Here is a 16,878-nt window from a genome sequence, read left to right on the forward strand (position 1 = left end):
CTTTCTTTCTTTCTTTCTTTCTTTCTTTCTTTCTTTCTTTCTTTCTATTTATTTATATTTTTATTATTTTTTTAAATTTACATCCAAGTTAGTTAGCATATAGTGCAATAATGATTTCAGAAGTAGAATCCAGTGATTCATCCCCTACATATAACACCCAGTGCTTATCCCGACAAGTGTCCTCCTCAATGCCCCTTGCCCATTTAGCCCATCCCCCACCCACAACCCTCCAGCAACCCTCAGTTTGTTCTCTTATGTTTTGTCCCCTCCCTGTTTTTATATTATTTTTGCTTTTCTTCCCTTTTGTTCATCTGTTTTGTATCTTAAATTCCACATATGAGTGAAGTCATTCTGTGACTAACTTCCATAATACACTCTAGTTCCATCCATGTTGTTGCAAATGGCAAGATTTCATTCTTTCTAAATGCCGAATTGTATATATAGACCATTGTATATATATATATATATATACATATATATATATACAATATGTATATATACAATATATACAATATGTATATGTACAATATATACAATATGTATATATACAATATATATAGACATTGTATATATAGACCACATCTTCTTTATCCATTCATCCACCAATGGACATTTGGGCTCTTTTCATACTTTGGCTATTGTCGATAGCATTTCTATAAACATTGGGGGGGGGGGTGTGCCCCTTCGAAACAGCATACCTGTATCCTTTGGATAAATACCTAGTAGTGCAATATCTGGGTCATAGGGTAGTTCTATTTTTAATTTTTTGAGGAACCTCCGTATGGTTTTCCAGAGTGGCTGCATCAGTTTGCATTCCCACTGAATTGGACTTCTTAAAGCATAATAGTAAAAAAAAAAAAAAAAAAGAAAGAAAAGAAAATTATGAATCAGATGCAGTTATGAAATAAATACATGTCAAAGATTTGACTTAACTCATTATTTAATGAAGGATCTGGAAAAGATGTTATAATCAGTTCAAAGGAAAACCCAAAGACCAAATATCTAAGCCTATCAAAAATGTTGACACATTTTCTCAATACACACAAGGCTGGCTTATTAAGAGGTGTGGGGAACTGGGGTTGTCAATAGAAGCTTCACCTAACAGCATTTATTTGCACATCTAAAGACAATAACTATTTGCATTATTATCAGCTTTCTACAAATTAACATATATCTCTTCAGCAGTGTAAAACAGCTCAAAAACTATAGAAGGCAGAAACCCCATAGAATCTGGTAAGTGGGAAGGGTATGCTTAGAACAATGCAGTTTTCTATTTCCCGATAATCTTTTCGCCCATTTAGAAGTATCCTACTATTGGCCTTCTTCCTTGTTGTAAGATACTAAAGAAAGTTTAATGTATGCTCATAACAAAATTATCTGAAAATTTTTCGTAAACACTTGGCTTCTAACGTTGGTTGCTGATGTGGGAAAGTGAGGCAGGAATCTTGAAAGTATGAAAGTAAGTAATTTTCACTGAATCCTCATGTTTTTAGTATGACACCCCATTCTTTTTGTTGTTGTTAATTTTTTTTTAAGTTATCTTTTTATTTTGAGGAAAAGAGCAAGCAGGGTAGGGGCAGAGAGAGAGAGAGAGAGAGAGAGAGGGAGACAGAGAATCCCAAGCAGGTTCCACACTGTCAGTGCAGAGCCTGATGTGGGGCTCGATCTCATGAACCAGGCGGTCATTACCTGAGCTCAAATCAAGAGTCGGATGCTCAACTGACTGTGCCACCCAGGTTCCCTAGTTCCCAGGTTCCCTAGTATGGCACCCTTATTCTTAACTAGACAAGGTATCTTCTACTTTATTGTCTCCAGGGAATCAATCCTAAACCTTCTGCAGGGTTGGCAGCTAGGAAGGAAATGAGGTGGTCCAACTGCTTCTGAAATAGACTTTTAACCAGTTATTCTGCTTTTCGTCCCAACTTTACCCCTGCTTCTTGAGGTACCTGGTGCTTTCAATTCTTGAGGCTTTTGGTGGTTTTGTAGCTCAAACCAGGCTTGCTTTTGGCCTGTCCTTTGATAGATGAAGAAGAGTCTGCTAAGTCAGTTCCCACTATCTGTCTGCTTTCCAGCTTCCAAAATGTTAGTGATTTTATCTCCTGTTCTCTAAGAGACTGACTATACAAACAGAAAATAGCCAGGTCTCATATGACAGTAGAACTCTGACCCATGACTTCTACAGCAACCACCAGCCTGGGAAGCCAAACCACAGCTTCTGAGTCAAACAGCCCAGAATGGTTAGAGCTTGTTGATGGGTCTGCTTCTTTATATTTTGCCCCTACTTCCAACACAGGACCAACCAGAGAAAGCCAAACCAATCACATAAGAAGCCTGGCTTCTAGTCAGCTCATCTCCAGTTTCCCCATTACAATGGCCACCAACCATATCTGAAGCTGCCCCTGTTTTCATTATAAAAGTTTCCCACTTGTCTGCCTGCCTTTGAGTCTTTGCCAATTGCGAGTGATGGTGGCCGACTCTCTGCTAGGTTTACTCTCATTTTAGTCGTCTGCTTTTTCTATATCTTTTTTACCTTGAAGTTTTGTTTTTTCCCCGTTTTTACTTATTTTTTTTTGAATTTTTTAATATTTATTTTTGAGAGAAAGAGAGAGCACGAGCTGGGGAGGGGCAGAGAGAGAGAGGGAGACACAGAATCCGAAGCAGGCTCCAGGCTCTGAGCTGTCAGCACAGAGCCCGATGCGGGGCTTGAACCCATGAACCATGAGATCATGACTTGAGCTGAAGTTGGACGCTTAACCGACTGAGCCACCCGGGCGCCCCTTGTTTTCAAAGAGAGATTTCAGTAGGAAGTAGAGTTACATGTGGCTCACTCCATCATCTTAAACTGGCATTCTCTTTGTGTGTGTGTGTGTGTGTGTTTGTGTGTGTGTGTGTCTGTGTCTGTGTTTCTGACTTAGATGTCAGGAATCCACTTTTACCCTCCAGCTTCAGAAGGCCCACACATAACATTTGCTTTTCTTCTTGCAAACATGGATACAAAATTCAACACCCATTCAAAGTCCTCCAAAGAATCTGCTGGAACTAAAACATTAGAGGATGATACACAATTGACTTTCCTGAGCCTTACCTATGAGAGATAGAGGATGAGGTTACATTATGTGTACACATCCCACACCAAAGAACTTAAACTCAACTCCCCAAATGCTTTAAACGTTTCTTTCTCCCTCAAAGTCTCTCCTCTGAGATGTCTTTCTCTTTCTCCCAGGAAGCTGGGAGCCTTGCTGACTCCTCCCTTTATCTCTGATTGCTCCCTGAATTTTCTAATTCCTCACCCTTTTGCCCTAGGAAGCAGTTCAGCTCAACCTCCATGAGCACCACTCACTACAAAACAAAAGGAATGCTGATTCACCAGCCTTTCAACCCCTATTGTTAGGTGAACTTGTCCTATGGCAGTGAGAGTCTCACCCTCATTTCATTTTATTTCATTTAAAAAATATATTTATTTATTTTGAGAGAGAGAGAGCCCGAGCACAAGGAGGGGTGCAGACAGAGAGAGGGAGAGAAGACAATCCCAAGCAGGCTCTGTGGTGACAGCTTGGGGTGCTATCACACAAACTGTGAGATCATCACCTGAGCCAAAATCAAGAGTTGGACACTTAGGGATGCCTTGGTGGCTCAGTCAGTTAAGCATCTGACTTCAGCTCAGGTCAGGATCTCATGGTTTGATCTCATGGTTCGTGAGTTCGAGCCCTGCTTCGGGCTCTGTGCTGACAGGCTCAGAGTCTGGAGCCTGCTTCAGATTCTGTGTCTCCCTCTCTCTCTGCCCCTCTCCCACTTGTACTCTGTCTCTCTCAAAAATAAATGAGCATTAAAATAATAATAATAAAAAAAGAGTTGGATGCTTAACTGACTGATACACCAGGTGCCCCAGTCTTACCCTTATTTTAAAGGGTCTTCATGAATTTCTTCTTTTCCAAGACGTAGTTTCAGTCTAGCTCTTTAGAAGAGAGAAAAAAGTTCCATATATCTCTAAACCACCAAAAAAAGGATACCTTTTCTCATTTGATAACAAATCATCTTTTTGTCTTTCCAACTAGCTTGTAAGCTTCTTGAGTGCATAGCTACATATTTTTATAATCTGTATAGTACCTAATAATATTACAAAAGTTTATAGAAGGGATCAGTGGACAGAAAGGATAGATAGAATTTTGATGGAAGGAAATAGGATTTTCAGAAAGAGCCTCTTTAGTGGTTCCTCTAAGCTTTGACCTTTATCTCCAACACACTAAACAAATCCAATAAAGATGTTTTGTTTTCACCTTTATTGTGTATCTTCAAGGCTGGGCCCTGTATTCAACAGGGTTTTTGTTTGTTTGTTTGTTTGTTTGTTTTTAAGATGTTATTTTTAAATAATCTCTACATCCAATGTGGGGCTCAAACTCACAACCCCAAGATCAAGAGCTGCATGTTCTACCGACTGAGCCAGCCAGTTTTAGTCAACTTGTGTGGTATGCATTCAGTATTAATACCTTTCATTTCATGTATCAGTTAGGGATTGGGTTTCATTGCTGGTAACAAAGACTTCACTGTAGTGGCTTAAAAAATTAGTTTATTTTTTGGGGCACCTGGGTGGCTCAGTGGGTTAAATGTCTGACTTGGGCTCAGGTCATGATCTCACAGTTGATGAGTTCCAGCCCTGTGTCGGGCTCTGTGCTGACAGCTTGGAGCCTGGAGCCTGCTTCAGATTCTGTGTCACCCTCTCTCTCTCTGCCCCTCCCTCACTCACGCTCTCTTTCTCTCTCTCTCTCTCTCTCTCTCTCTCTCTCTCTCTCTTAAAAAATAAACATTAAAATTTCTTTTGTAAAAATTAGTTTATTTTCTAATGTAAAAGAAGTCTAGAGGTAGGTAGTTCAGGGTTAATATGGAAACCACAGAAGGCATCAAGGATCCAGGTTTCTTCTCTCTCTCCACTCCACCCTCCTAGGCACCTGGCTTCCATCTTCAAAGTGCCACTGTGGTGGCAGAGAGCTGTTGGAGCCCCAGCTATCAAGTCCTAGTCTTAGCAAGAAATAAGCGGAAGGCTAACAACAAAAAGGCCTGTGACAGTTGTCTGTCTCCTTTTTTTTTTTTTTTAATTTTTTTTCAACGTTTTTTATTTATTTTTGGGACAGAGAGAGACAGAGCATGAACGGGGGAGGGGCAGAGAGAGAGGGAGACACAGAACCGGAAACAGGCTCCAGGCTCGGAGCCATCAGCCCAGAGCCTGACGCGGGGCTCGTACTCACGGAGTGTGAGATTGTGACCTGGGCTGAAGTCGGACGCTTAACCGACTGCGCCACCCAGGCGCCCCATCTGTCCCCTTTTTAAGAACTACTGAAAGTCTAGGGGCACCTGGGTGGCTCAGTCAATTGAGTGTCTGATCTCAGGTCATGATCTTGTGGCTCGTGGGTTTGAGCACCACACCACACAGGTTGTCAGTGGGAGCCTGCTACAAGTCCTCTGTCCCCCTTTCTCTCCACCTACCCTGCTCACGCTCTCTCTCAAAAATAAACAAACACTGGGGCGCCTGGGTGGCGCAGTCGGTTGAGCGTCCGACTTCAGCCAGGTCACGATCTCGCGGTCCGTGAGTTCGAGCCCCGCATCGGGCTCTGGGCTGATGGCTCGGAGCCTGGAGCCTGTTTCCGATTTTGTGCCTCCCTCTCTCTGTGACCCTCCCCCGTTCATGCTCTGTCTCTCTCTGTCTCAAAAATAAATAAAAAAAGTTTAAAAAAAAATTAAAAAAAAATAAACAAACACTAAAAAAAAAAAAAAAAAGAACTACTGAGAGTCTAGTGCAAAAACTTTCGTTTAGACCTTACTGGCCAGAACTTAATCACATGGCCATATCCATTACCAATGAAGACAGAAAAGAAATTTTGGGGAAATGCAATGTAAGTGCATTTTTAAATGCAATTAAAAAAAAATTTTTTAAGACACATTTATTCAACATCATGATCAGACTATTACATTTAGCAATCAATAGCATGGGCACAAAAAAACAATCTACGTTAAAACCATTTGTTGGAATGCTTTACACTTTCCATAGAACAGAAACTAAAATAACCTGTTATACAATTAGTCACAAATACAGTCTTGAGTTTTTTGCCCATACACATGAGTATTGTCTAAAACATGTCTTCTTTGTAGCAGTTAGGCCCTGCCACCACTGTGCTTGGCTGAGTTCACAAATCTGTTGTAACCTCTAGCTTCCCTGTCACTTCTCTGGCTCTCCTCTCCTGCTAAGCTTTGTTTCCTGGCCGTAATTAAAACCTTCTGCCACTGCCATAGCCACTGCTGCTGGAACCACCGTAGCCACCTTGGTTTCATGGTTTGACAAAGTACTGGCCTCCACCACCATAGGGGCCAGGGCTTCTGCCTCCAAAATGTCCTCCTTTCATGGGTCCCAAAATTTGAAGACTGATTGTTGTAATTGCCAAAATCATTATAGCTTTCACCACCTCCAAAGTTGCTTCCATCGTTACCAGATCTGTTATAGCCATCCCCACTGCCACCATATCCACTACCCCTTTGACTGCCACCAAAGCTACCTCACCCACTGAAGCTTCCTCCATGACCAAAGTTATTCCCACCAAAACCACCTCCACGACCACCACCAAAGTTTCCAGAGCCACTTTGACCTCTTTGGCTGGATGAAGCACTAGCCATCTCTTTCTTAGACAGAGGTCTCCTGATTTCACAATTGTGACCATTCACAGTATGGTATTTTTGAATGACAATCTTGTCTATAGAGTCATGGTCATCAAATGTTATAAAAGCAAACCTCCCTTTTTGCCACTGCCTCAGTTAGTCATGATTTCAGTCACTCCAATTTTCCCATACTGTTCAAAATAATCTCTTGATGTTCTTAAAATTTTTTTTGAACATTTACTTATTTTTGAGAGACAGAGAGAGACAGGGCATGAGTTGGGGAGGGACAGAGAGAGGGAGACACAGAATCTGAAGCAGGTTTCAGGCTCTGAGCTGTGAGTACAGAGCCCGACACAAGGCTCGAACTCACAAACTGCGAGATCATGCCCTGAGCTGCAGTTAGACGCCCAACCAACTGAGCCACCCAAGCGCCCCTCTTGGATGATGTTCTTCAGTGTCTTCTTCAATGCCACCAACAAAAATCTTTTTCACAGTTAAGTGGGCACCAGGTCTTTGAGAATCTTCTCTGGAGACAGCCCTCTTTGGTTCCACAACTCTTCCATCTACCTTGTGTGGCCTTGCACTCATGGCTGCATCCACCTCTTCCACAGTGGCATACATGACGAACCCAAACACCTCTGGAGTGCTTGGTGTTTGGATCTCTCATAACCACACAGTCCGTAAGCATTCCCCATTGCTCAAAATGGCTCCTCAGACTCTAATCGGTTGTTTCAAAGCTCAAACCTCCGATGAAAAGTTTCGGTAGCTGTTCAGGCTCTTTGGGAGACTCTGACTTAAGACATGATAGTGGTGGGAGGGGAGACTTTAATGATGCTTCCTCAGCAGTGTCCACGGGCAGAAAGCTTAAATGTATTTTTTAAATGCCCCCTGACTTTTGCTACTAGGCAGAGGGGAGAATGGAGATATTGGGTAGGCCACTGGCATTTCCTGCCATTGTTCCTCTTGAATTTTCTGTCTATGACATCCCAGGGTTTGGAATTAAGTTGTCCTCAAAATCAATGAATAAATGAATAAAGCATTTTTAGAAATGCAGCTCATGGCACAATATTCTAAATCAAGCAGCTCATGGCACAATATTCTAAAATGAATTGACTTTATTTCTAGGACAGTTTTAGGTTTACAGAAAACTTGAACAGAAACTAGAGTGTTCCCATACACTACTCCCGCCACCCCAATACACACATACACATACAGTTCCCTCTACTATTAAATTTTGCACTGGTGTGGTACATTTGTTTCAACTGACTAACCAATATTGATAAATTATTACCAACTAAAGAATATAGTTTATTTTAGTGTTTTCCCTTTGTGTTGCACAATTCTATATGGGTTTTGATACATGCATAATGTCATGTATCCCCCATTACAGTATCATACAGAATAGTTTCACTGCCCTAAAAAATCCTCTGTGCTCCACCTATGCACCCCTCCTTTCCTCCCCAGGAATGCCTAGCAACCACTGATTTTTTTTTACTGTTGCCACAGTTTTGCCTTTTTTATAATGTCATATAGTTGGAAACATACAGTATGTACCCTTCTCAGACTGGCCTCATTCACTTAGCAATATGCACTTAAGATTCCTCTATGTCTTTTTGTGGCTTGATAGCTCATTTCTTTTTATTGCTGAATAACATCCCACTGTATGGATGTGCCACAGTTTGGTTGTACATTCACCTATCGAAGAACGTCTTGGTTGCCTTCAATTTATGACCAAAGCTGCTATAAACATTTGTGTGTAGGTTTCTGTGTGGACTTAAGTTTTCACTCATTTGAGCAAAAACCTAGGAGCATGATTTCTGGATCATATAGTAAAACTATATTTAGCTTTGTGAAAAACTGACAAAATATCTTTAGAAGTGGCTGCACCATTTTGCATTCCCACCAGTAATGAATGAAAGTTCCTGTTGCTCCATATCCTCATCACCATTTGGTGTTATCAGTGTTTGAATTTTAGCCATTCTAAAATGATTTAGCCATTCAATGAGATGATGTTATCTAATTGTTGTTGTTGAGAGAGACAGAGAGGAAGAGGGGCAGAGGGAGAGGGAGAGAGAGGAAGAGGGGCAGAGGGAGAGAGAGAGAATCTTAATCTCAACACAGAGCCTGATGTGGGACTTGATCCCATGACCTTGGGATGATGACCTGAGCAGAAATCATGAGTCTGACGCTCAACTGATTGATCCACCCAGGCACCCCTCTAATTGTTGTTTTAATTTACAATTTCCTAGTTACATATAATGTTGAACATCTTTTCATCTGCTTATTTGGATAGCCTATATCTTATTCAGTGAGGTGTCTATTCAAATCTTTTGATCATTTAATTTTTTCATTTTTTATTTTTGAGAGAGAGAGAGCACGCACAAGGGTGAGTGAGGGGCAGAGAGAGAGGGAGAGAGAGAAGCCTGAAGGGGTAGAGCTCACCTGATATGGGGCTCAAACTCACAAACTATGAGACCATGACCTGAGCTGAAGTGGGACACTTAACCAACTGAGCCATCCAGGAGCCCCACTTTTGGTTACTTTTTAATTGGGTTGTTGAGTTTCAAAATTTCCTTGTATATTCTGGATAATAGTCTTTTATTAGATAAGTGTTTGCAGATGTATCCTCTCAATCTGTGGCCTATCTTTTCATTCTCTTGTCTAATCATTTTTTTTGGCATAAAGTTGTTCATCATACTTTGCAGTTTCTTAAATCTCTGCTTATTTTATATCCCCCCTTAAATAAACATTATTTATTTGTTGCTACTTCTCTTTTATCTAGATCAATCTCACAGGAACTTGTTTTATTAGTCTTTTCAAATATCTAACTTTAGTTCTTTTGTTCATCTATCACATCTTTTTCTATTTTATTAATTTATTCTCTGATCTTTATCTTCTTCCTTCCTACTATTTTGGATTTATGTTTTTTGTTTCTTCTACTGTATTAGGATGATCACTTACATATTTAATTTTTAGTTTTTCTTATTTTAGAGTGTAAAAGCATATAAGGTTATTAATTTGCCTGCATCCTATAAATTTTCATATATAGTATTTTTATTACCTCTCAAATCTATTATTATAACTTTATTTCCATGGGATTTTTTCTTTGGTCTTTCAGTTATTAAGATTTTTTTAAATCTTCAGATATATAGAGTTTTAAAAATAATTTTGTTATTGACTTCTAGCTTAATTGTACTAAGATCAGAGAATGAGATCTGTATGATAGCAATTTTATGCAATTTGTAGTAAATTGCTCACTGGCCTAAATAAAAGTTAATTTTCTTAAGTCTTCTTTGTAAGTTTTGTTTTGTTTGTTTTTTTGTTGCTGCTTCATTGTCCTTTATTTTTTTTAATTACTTTATTTAAATTCAAGTTAGTTAACAATGTTCTATTAGTTTCAGGAGTAGAACCCAGTGATTTGTCACTTACATATGACACCCAGTGCTCATCCCAACAAGTGCCCTCCTTAATGGCATCACCCATTTAGTCCATCCCCTTCCTGATAAGTTTTTTTTTTATTTTTTATTTTTTTAAATTTTTTTTTCGTTTATTTATTTTTGGGACAGAGAGAGACAGAGCCTGAACGGGGGAGGGGCAGAGAGAGAGGGAGACACAGAATCGGAAACAGGCTCCAGGCTCTGAGCCATCAGCCCAGAGCCCGACGCGGGGCTCGAACTCCCGGACCGCGAGATCGTGACCTGGCTGAAGTCGGACGCTTAACCGACTGCGCCATCCAGGCGCCCCTGATAAGTTTTAAAAGTATTTGTGTTCTCAAAATGCTGGATGCAGAGTTCTATACGTGTTCCTTAGAAACTGTTAATTAATGGTGTTGGAGATACTCCAGCAATGACTGGTGATTCTTGGATATATTTACCTATGTAGATGTTATTGACTGAATGTTTTGTGTCTTCTCAAAATCCATATGTTGAAAACTAACTTCCAGTATAATGATATCAGGAGGTGGGGACTTTGGGAGGTGATTAGGTCATGAGAGTGGAACCTCATGAATGAGATTAGCAACTTATAAAAGAGGCCCACAAGAGCTCCTTATCTCTTGGCCAAGTGAGGGCACAATGAAAAGACAGCAGTCTATAAACTAGGTGGCAGGCACTCACCAGACAGAAAAAATCTGTCAGCACCTTGATCATGGACTTCCCTGCCCCAAAACTATGAGAAATAAATTTATGTGTTTTTTTTTTCAATGTTTATTTATTTTTGAGAGACAAAGCATGAGCAGGGGAGGGGCAGAGAGAAAGGAAGACAGAGAATCCGAAGCAGGCTTCAGGCTCTGAGCTGTCAGCACAGAACCTGACACAGGGCTCAAACTCCTGAATGGTGAGATCATGACCTGAGCTGAAGTTGGACACTTAACAGACTAAGCCACACAGGCACCCCTAAATTCCTATTGTTTATAAGCCACCTAGTCAATGGCATTGTGTTACAATAGTCCACACAGACTAAGACAAAGAATGAGGTACTAAAAAGCTGACTGGGAATCCTTTATGCACAGATGGGGCTTGTTGGGTTGGAACTTCAGTGTAGGACCCAGACAATTTATTATGGTGTAGGGGAGGAAAATTTGTTTCCTCTACCCTTCTAGATTCTTCTCGCTGGTCTATTAATTAAATTGACATAAGACAGATTAACAGAAGAAAACAAATTGAGAGTCCTATAAGAATGAGACCCAAGGACAAGTCAGGCAATTGAGGCTTAAATGCCATCTTAAGTTAAAGAATAGAATAGAATAGAATAGAATAGAATAGAATAGAATAGACTAGACTAGACTAGACTAGACTAGGCCTGGGGATTCAAATGGGAGGAGGGGAACTCCCAGGACAATAAGAGCAGGTATTTGGTAATTAGATATTTGTCCTGCCGTACATTAAAAGTTATTAAAAGTTATCTCTGGTAATAAGTCTCTTTCTGAGCCAGACCCCCATTTTAAATTCTTTATGTAGTTAAAAGACAGGTAAAACTTTTCCTTAAACCTGTTGGGTCTTAATTGCCTTTAGTTCAAAATAATCCACATGTCAAAATGGCATTATGTTGGTGTCCTGTATTCTGCTCCTCCTCAATGGGATTCCTTAAATGTCAATATTCTGTCATTCCAATCAAATTTATGTCTTATAAAATTACACTGAGATTTGTCTGCTATTAACTCCATTCCTATTCTTATTTTTAAATTTTTTTAATGTTTATTTATTTTTGAGAGAGACAGAGACAGAATGCAAGTGGGTTGGAGCAGAGAGAGAGGGAGACACAGAATCTGAAGGAGGCTCCAGGCTCCGAGCTGTCAGCACAGAGCCTGATGTGGGGCTCAAACGCACGAGCTATGAGATCATGACCTGAGCCAAAGTCGGATGCTTAACCAACTGAGCCACCCAGGTGCCCCTCTCCATTCCTATTCTTTTTCTTCTTTGGGTTTATAAACTTTTCACTCCTTTACTTTCATTTTTAAAAAAAAAAAAAACCTTTTTATTGAAGTGTATATGCATCCAGGAAAGTGTCCACAAATATGTAACGTGAACACACACGTAAACCAGCACTCAGATTAAGAAACAGAACGTTATCAGCACTTCATGAGCCTCCTCATGCTCTCTTCCAGAGTCATTACTCTACGTTGACTTCTAACAGCATGGATATTTGGGTAGTTTCCAGTTTAGGGCTGTTGCCAACATGAGTATGGGTTTTTTTGTATATGTCCGTTCAGTGAACATATGTACACATTTTTGTTGGGCTTATACCTAGGAGTGAAACTGTTGGGACAGAGGCTATGCATATATTTAGCTTTAGTTGATCCTGCCAAACAGTTTAACAAAGTGATGGTACCCATTTATTTACCCTCAGAAGCATATGAGAGCTCTGGTTGCTCCACAACCTTGTCAATCCTTGGCGTTTTGTGTCTTTTTCATTTTAGTCTTTCTGGTGGGTATGGTCTCTCATTGTGGTTTTTTTTTTTTTTTTTCAACGTTTATTTATTTTTGGGACAGAGAGAGACAGAGCATGAACGGGGGAGGGGCAGAGAGAGAGGGAGACACAGAATTGGAAACAGGCTCCAGGCTCTGAGCCATCAGCCCAGAGCCCGACGCGGGGCTCGAACTCACGGACCGTGAGATCATGACCTGAGCCGAAGTCGGACGCTTAACTGACTGAGCCACCCAGGCGCCCCTCTCATTGTGGTTTTAATTTGCATTTCATTTTAACTTTTTTGTTTGTTATTTTAGATGTTTCTGGATGGAGCAGATTAAAATGCAGGGAGTTAATCCTCTACATCTGCCATAAATTTCCCCCTTATGGGTACTTACCTAAAGGAACTTAGAACTTCTTTTCCTTTACAGGAGGCAATATAATCTAGAGAATGAGGGCAACATGCTTTGTAAGAAGATATGCTGAGGTTTGATTCACAGCTCCAATGCTTACTTGCTGCTACCTTGAGAAATTTATTTAACCTTTCTCCATTTTATGTAAAATGTCACTGATAATAGTACTGTTTCAGGAGGTTGTTGTGAGGATTAAATGAGATAAAATACATAAAACAATTTGCAAAGTTTCTAGCACAGTGCATGTACACAGTCAACAATGGCATCTATTATTGTACTTTACATTGTTTATGCACATCGCATTTCTCCTTCCGTTACACATTCTATGACAAAATAACAACACAGAGCACACATTAGCTTCTTCAAATATAATAGTTGCTGATAAAGACCGGTTGAATGAATGATTTTAAATATAAACACAAGGTATTGTGGTTATTGTTATACAAGATGGCATAATTATTGTAATGGCAATGGTAGAAAATGCACTGCTACTCAGGAATACATTATTTAAACAAGGGTCTGTCTTATTTACCTTTATCATTTAACAGTTAAGAAAATTAGAGCAGTAGAGTAGCATTACTGGAGCTAATTAGTAATAACAATTAGATGTTCCATATTGCATTTGAGAGGGTTCCAGAGGCCACTCCTTTCAAAACCCAAATCAAAACAAACAAAAATACCACCCCAGAAACAAAAACACAAATACCCTTTTCTGAAGAGACGATAAGCCTTTCCAATTTTAACAGATCCTTTGTTCAGCACTGGAGAAACTGGGGCGGGCACAGCTGCCCTAGCAGCTACCGTACAATATGGCGTCGCCCATTTGTACACACCGGCTGGGATTACATCCTCCTAGCCCGTCGCAGGACCGGAAGTGGCTTCGGCCCTAGTGGATCCGGGTGGGTGCGCGCAGGTGGCGGTGGAGGGTTCCAGCTCTTCAGCGTGAGGTGCCGCAGGTGTTCGGTTTGGGTCCCGGTCGCAGGTGAGTGAGGATCAGGGACCCGCGAGGCCTTTCACCCGCCTCTGCGAGGGAAGGAGGGGGTTTCCAGTGCCGATTGAAGGGAAGGGTTGTGGAGCCGGCGATGTCACTGTCTGCGGGGGCGACTTATTGCGCGGACCCCGCCGTCCCCAAGCGACTTGGCCCAGCCTTTCCTTCTTCCCCTACCCGGCGCGGCCTCCTCGCTCCCCTGCCCCGCGGCGGTTCAGCACCCAGGGGTGCGACGAGGGCTCTCGTCCCGGGCCGCGGCCACCCACGCGCCCTCTCGAACTCCCTTCGTCTCTTTAGGAGCACGTACCAAACCTTCATGGTTTCTAGACCCAGTCAGCTCAAAAGGAGGCACCGCCCACAGCACCTGGCAACTCCTTGGGCGCCGCTGCGTGTTCCACGCGGCCACAGTGACAGTTTCTCCCCGAGATTCGTGGGGACCTGCCCCCGCCTCTGCTGTTACCACCCCTTTCCTCCCAGACCACACCCGCTGCTCTGGGCCTTGCTGGGAGCCACCTCTTTTCTCGCATCCCTGGGATCAAAACTAGAACCCTAGTGGTTAGTGCACGATTGATCCTTGCTCATTAAAAGAAAAGCAAACCCAGCCCTTTCTAAGCTTTTGATATACTGATTGGACGCAAACTCTCTTAGGTGCCCATGCCTTGGAAACATTACATTACTTTTACCGTATTTTAAAAATTGTATTACATGGTTAGAAGGAACCTCCCGGGAAGATTTTGTTAATTATCAGAGTTAGGAAGTGCGGGAGACAAGCAGTTTATTGGGGGAAGTAATGATTGGTTTTGGTCAAGTTCAGTTAGTTTTAAAAAATGTATTTATTCTTTTATATTTATTTTAGTTGCAGTCCATGCATACGGTCCTAAAAAAAAAATCATGTAAGAAATTTAAAATGGATATTTGATCTCTCTCCATCTCCATCTTCTTTAATTTCTTAGCCCTAAAGTAAGAACTGTTACCAGTTTGGGATGTGTGTGTGTGTGTGTGTGTGTGTGTGTGTGTGTGTGTGTGTGTGTGTGTGTTTCTCTTTCTTTACATTTATTGACAAGTGTTTGTTCATATAAGTTACATGCATATAAGATTTCATGTTAAATTTTTACTGACATACTTTACAAATACAGCATATTGTACCTATTCAGCAACTTGATTTTTTATACTTAAAAATGGGCCTTGGAACTTTTTATTTGTCCATATGTAGAGAGACCTACTTTATTTTACTTGCTCTGTAAATTCCATGGTATATTAAGATTTCACAGTATGAGCAGTTCCATAGATTGTTTACAGTTGGACACAGTGAGGCAGAGAACATCCTTCCAAATGTGTCTGTGTGCCCATGTGAACATTTCAAACCTGCAGATTGAATTGCTGGGTGGGAGGGTGTGGACATCTAAGGCTAAACTGCCCACCATCAGTGTATAATGATGTCTGTTTCCCTAGCTCTTTTTTTTTTTTTTATTTTTTTTCAACGTTTATTTATTTTTGGGACAGAGAGAGACAGAGCATGAACGGGGGAGGGGCAGAGAGAGAGGGAGACACAGAATCGGAAACAGGCTCCAGGCTCTGAGCCATCAGCCCAGAGCCCGACGCGGGGCTCGAACTCACAGAGCACGAGATCGTGACCTGGCTGAAGCCGGACGCTTAACCGACTGCGCCACCCAGGTGCCCCTCCCTAGCTCTTTTAAACATGTGATGCTATCAATCTTTTTCATTTTTGCCCATCTAGTGGGTGAAAAATGATTCTAATTGGTGTTTTAATTTGTACTTACCTAGTTACCAGTGAGACTGGGAATCTTTTCATGATTGTTGGCTATTTGCATTTCCTGTTTTGAGAAATGTCTCGTTTTTATTGTTTTTTTTTTTAATATATGGTAGAGTTTTATGTATTCTGGATATCAATCTTTTGTCATTTATATCTGTTTTAAGTATTTATTCCTAACTTAGTGCTTTTTTAATGTTGATTCTTGCCTTTTAACTATATGGCACTTTGTCAAACCATAGACATTTGAACGTATCTGTCTTTCACTATGTGTATTTTGTATTTTGTGGCTCTCATTCCCTATCTGAGTGGTTCTCCAGTGGGAGATATTTTGCCTTCCAGGGACCATTTGGCAATGTGAGGAGACATTTTTTGGTTGTCTAACGGGGGTCATCTACTGAGCAGAAACTACAGATGCTGCTAAACATCTTACAATACACAGGAAAGCCCTCCATAACAAAGAATTGTTCTGGACTAAAATGTCAATGGTATTGAGGTTGAAGAGCCCTGTTTTACCCTAAGGCACATCAGGGTTTTCTCTCTCTCTCTCTTTCTCTCTCTCTCTCTTTTTTTTAATGTTTATTTTTGTGAGAGACATAGTGCAAGCGGGGGAGAGGCAGAGAGAGAGGGAGACACAGAATCCGAAGCAGGTTCCAGGCTCTGAGCTGTCAGCTCAGAACCCAATGCGGAGCTTCAACTCGTGAACCATGAGATCATGACCTAAGCTGAAGTCAGATGCTCAACTGACTAGGCCACACAGGTGCCCCTAGGTTTTCCTCTTATGAGTATATTCTCTTCTATAAATTCTTGTATGTTTGAGTTTTTCTTTAATTCCTCACACACATCCAGTGTGTATGTGTGTGTGTGTGAATGGTGAGTGCATAATTATCATTTTCCCAACAGTATCACTCTGAATATTAAATCTATCCTTGACCCATTAATCTAAAATGTCACGTTTATCATTTACTACTTTCTCACACCCACAGTCTGTTTCTGGACTCCCTTCTGCTTTGTGGCCTGGTTTTCTGTTTTGCAGGACCAATTCCACAGTATCCTATGTTCAATACATATTTTGATATCTAGGGGGATAAATACTCCCTTATATTATTACTGTCATTTTATTGAAACTCATATACTTTTTCAGCTGACGTACT

The 16,878-nt window shown here is 41.0% G+C and overlaps 1 protein-coding gene, 1 long non-coding RNA gene and 1 pseudogene across 5 annotated transcripts in view; 1 reads left to right on the forward strand and 2 right to left on the reverse strand.

The window, feature by feature from the left end:
- EXD2 (exonuclease 3'-5' domain containing 2) overlaps positions 1-16,878 on the forward strand; it is an 86,656-nt gene that overhangs the window by 22,464 nt on the left and 47,314 nt on the right. For 2 of the 4 annotated variants that reach the window (XM_011283296.4, XM_003987771.6), the window contains exon 1: positions 13,321-13,947. The exons of the other annotated variants lie outside the window; for them this stretch is intronic. The gene's annotated coding sequence lies outside the window, so the exon portion shown is untranslated. Of the gene's footprint in view, positions 1-13,320; positions 13,948-16,878 lie in introns of those variants that run through there. 4 annotated transcript variants of the gene reach the window in all.
- Positions 5,797-10,793, reverse strand: LOC101099306 (annotated as a pseudogene).
- On the reverse strand, positions 13,319-14,520 carry LOC123386126. The gene is made up of 2 exons (XR_006599737.1): positions 14,261-14,520; positions 13,319-13,988 (listed from the first exon to the last, which is right to left on the reverse strand). It is a non-coding gene; the product is annotated as an uncharacterized LOC123386126 (long non-coding RNA).

Source organism: Felis catus, chromosome B3, assembly GCF_018350175.1.
Source record: "Felis catus isolate Fca126 chromosome B3, F.catus_Fca126_mat1.0, whole genome shotgun sequence".
NCBI lineage: Eukaryota > Metazoa > Chordata > Mammalia > Carnivora > Felidae > Felis > Felis catus.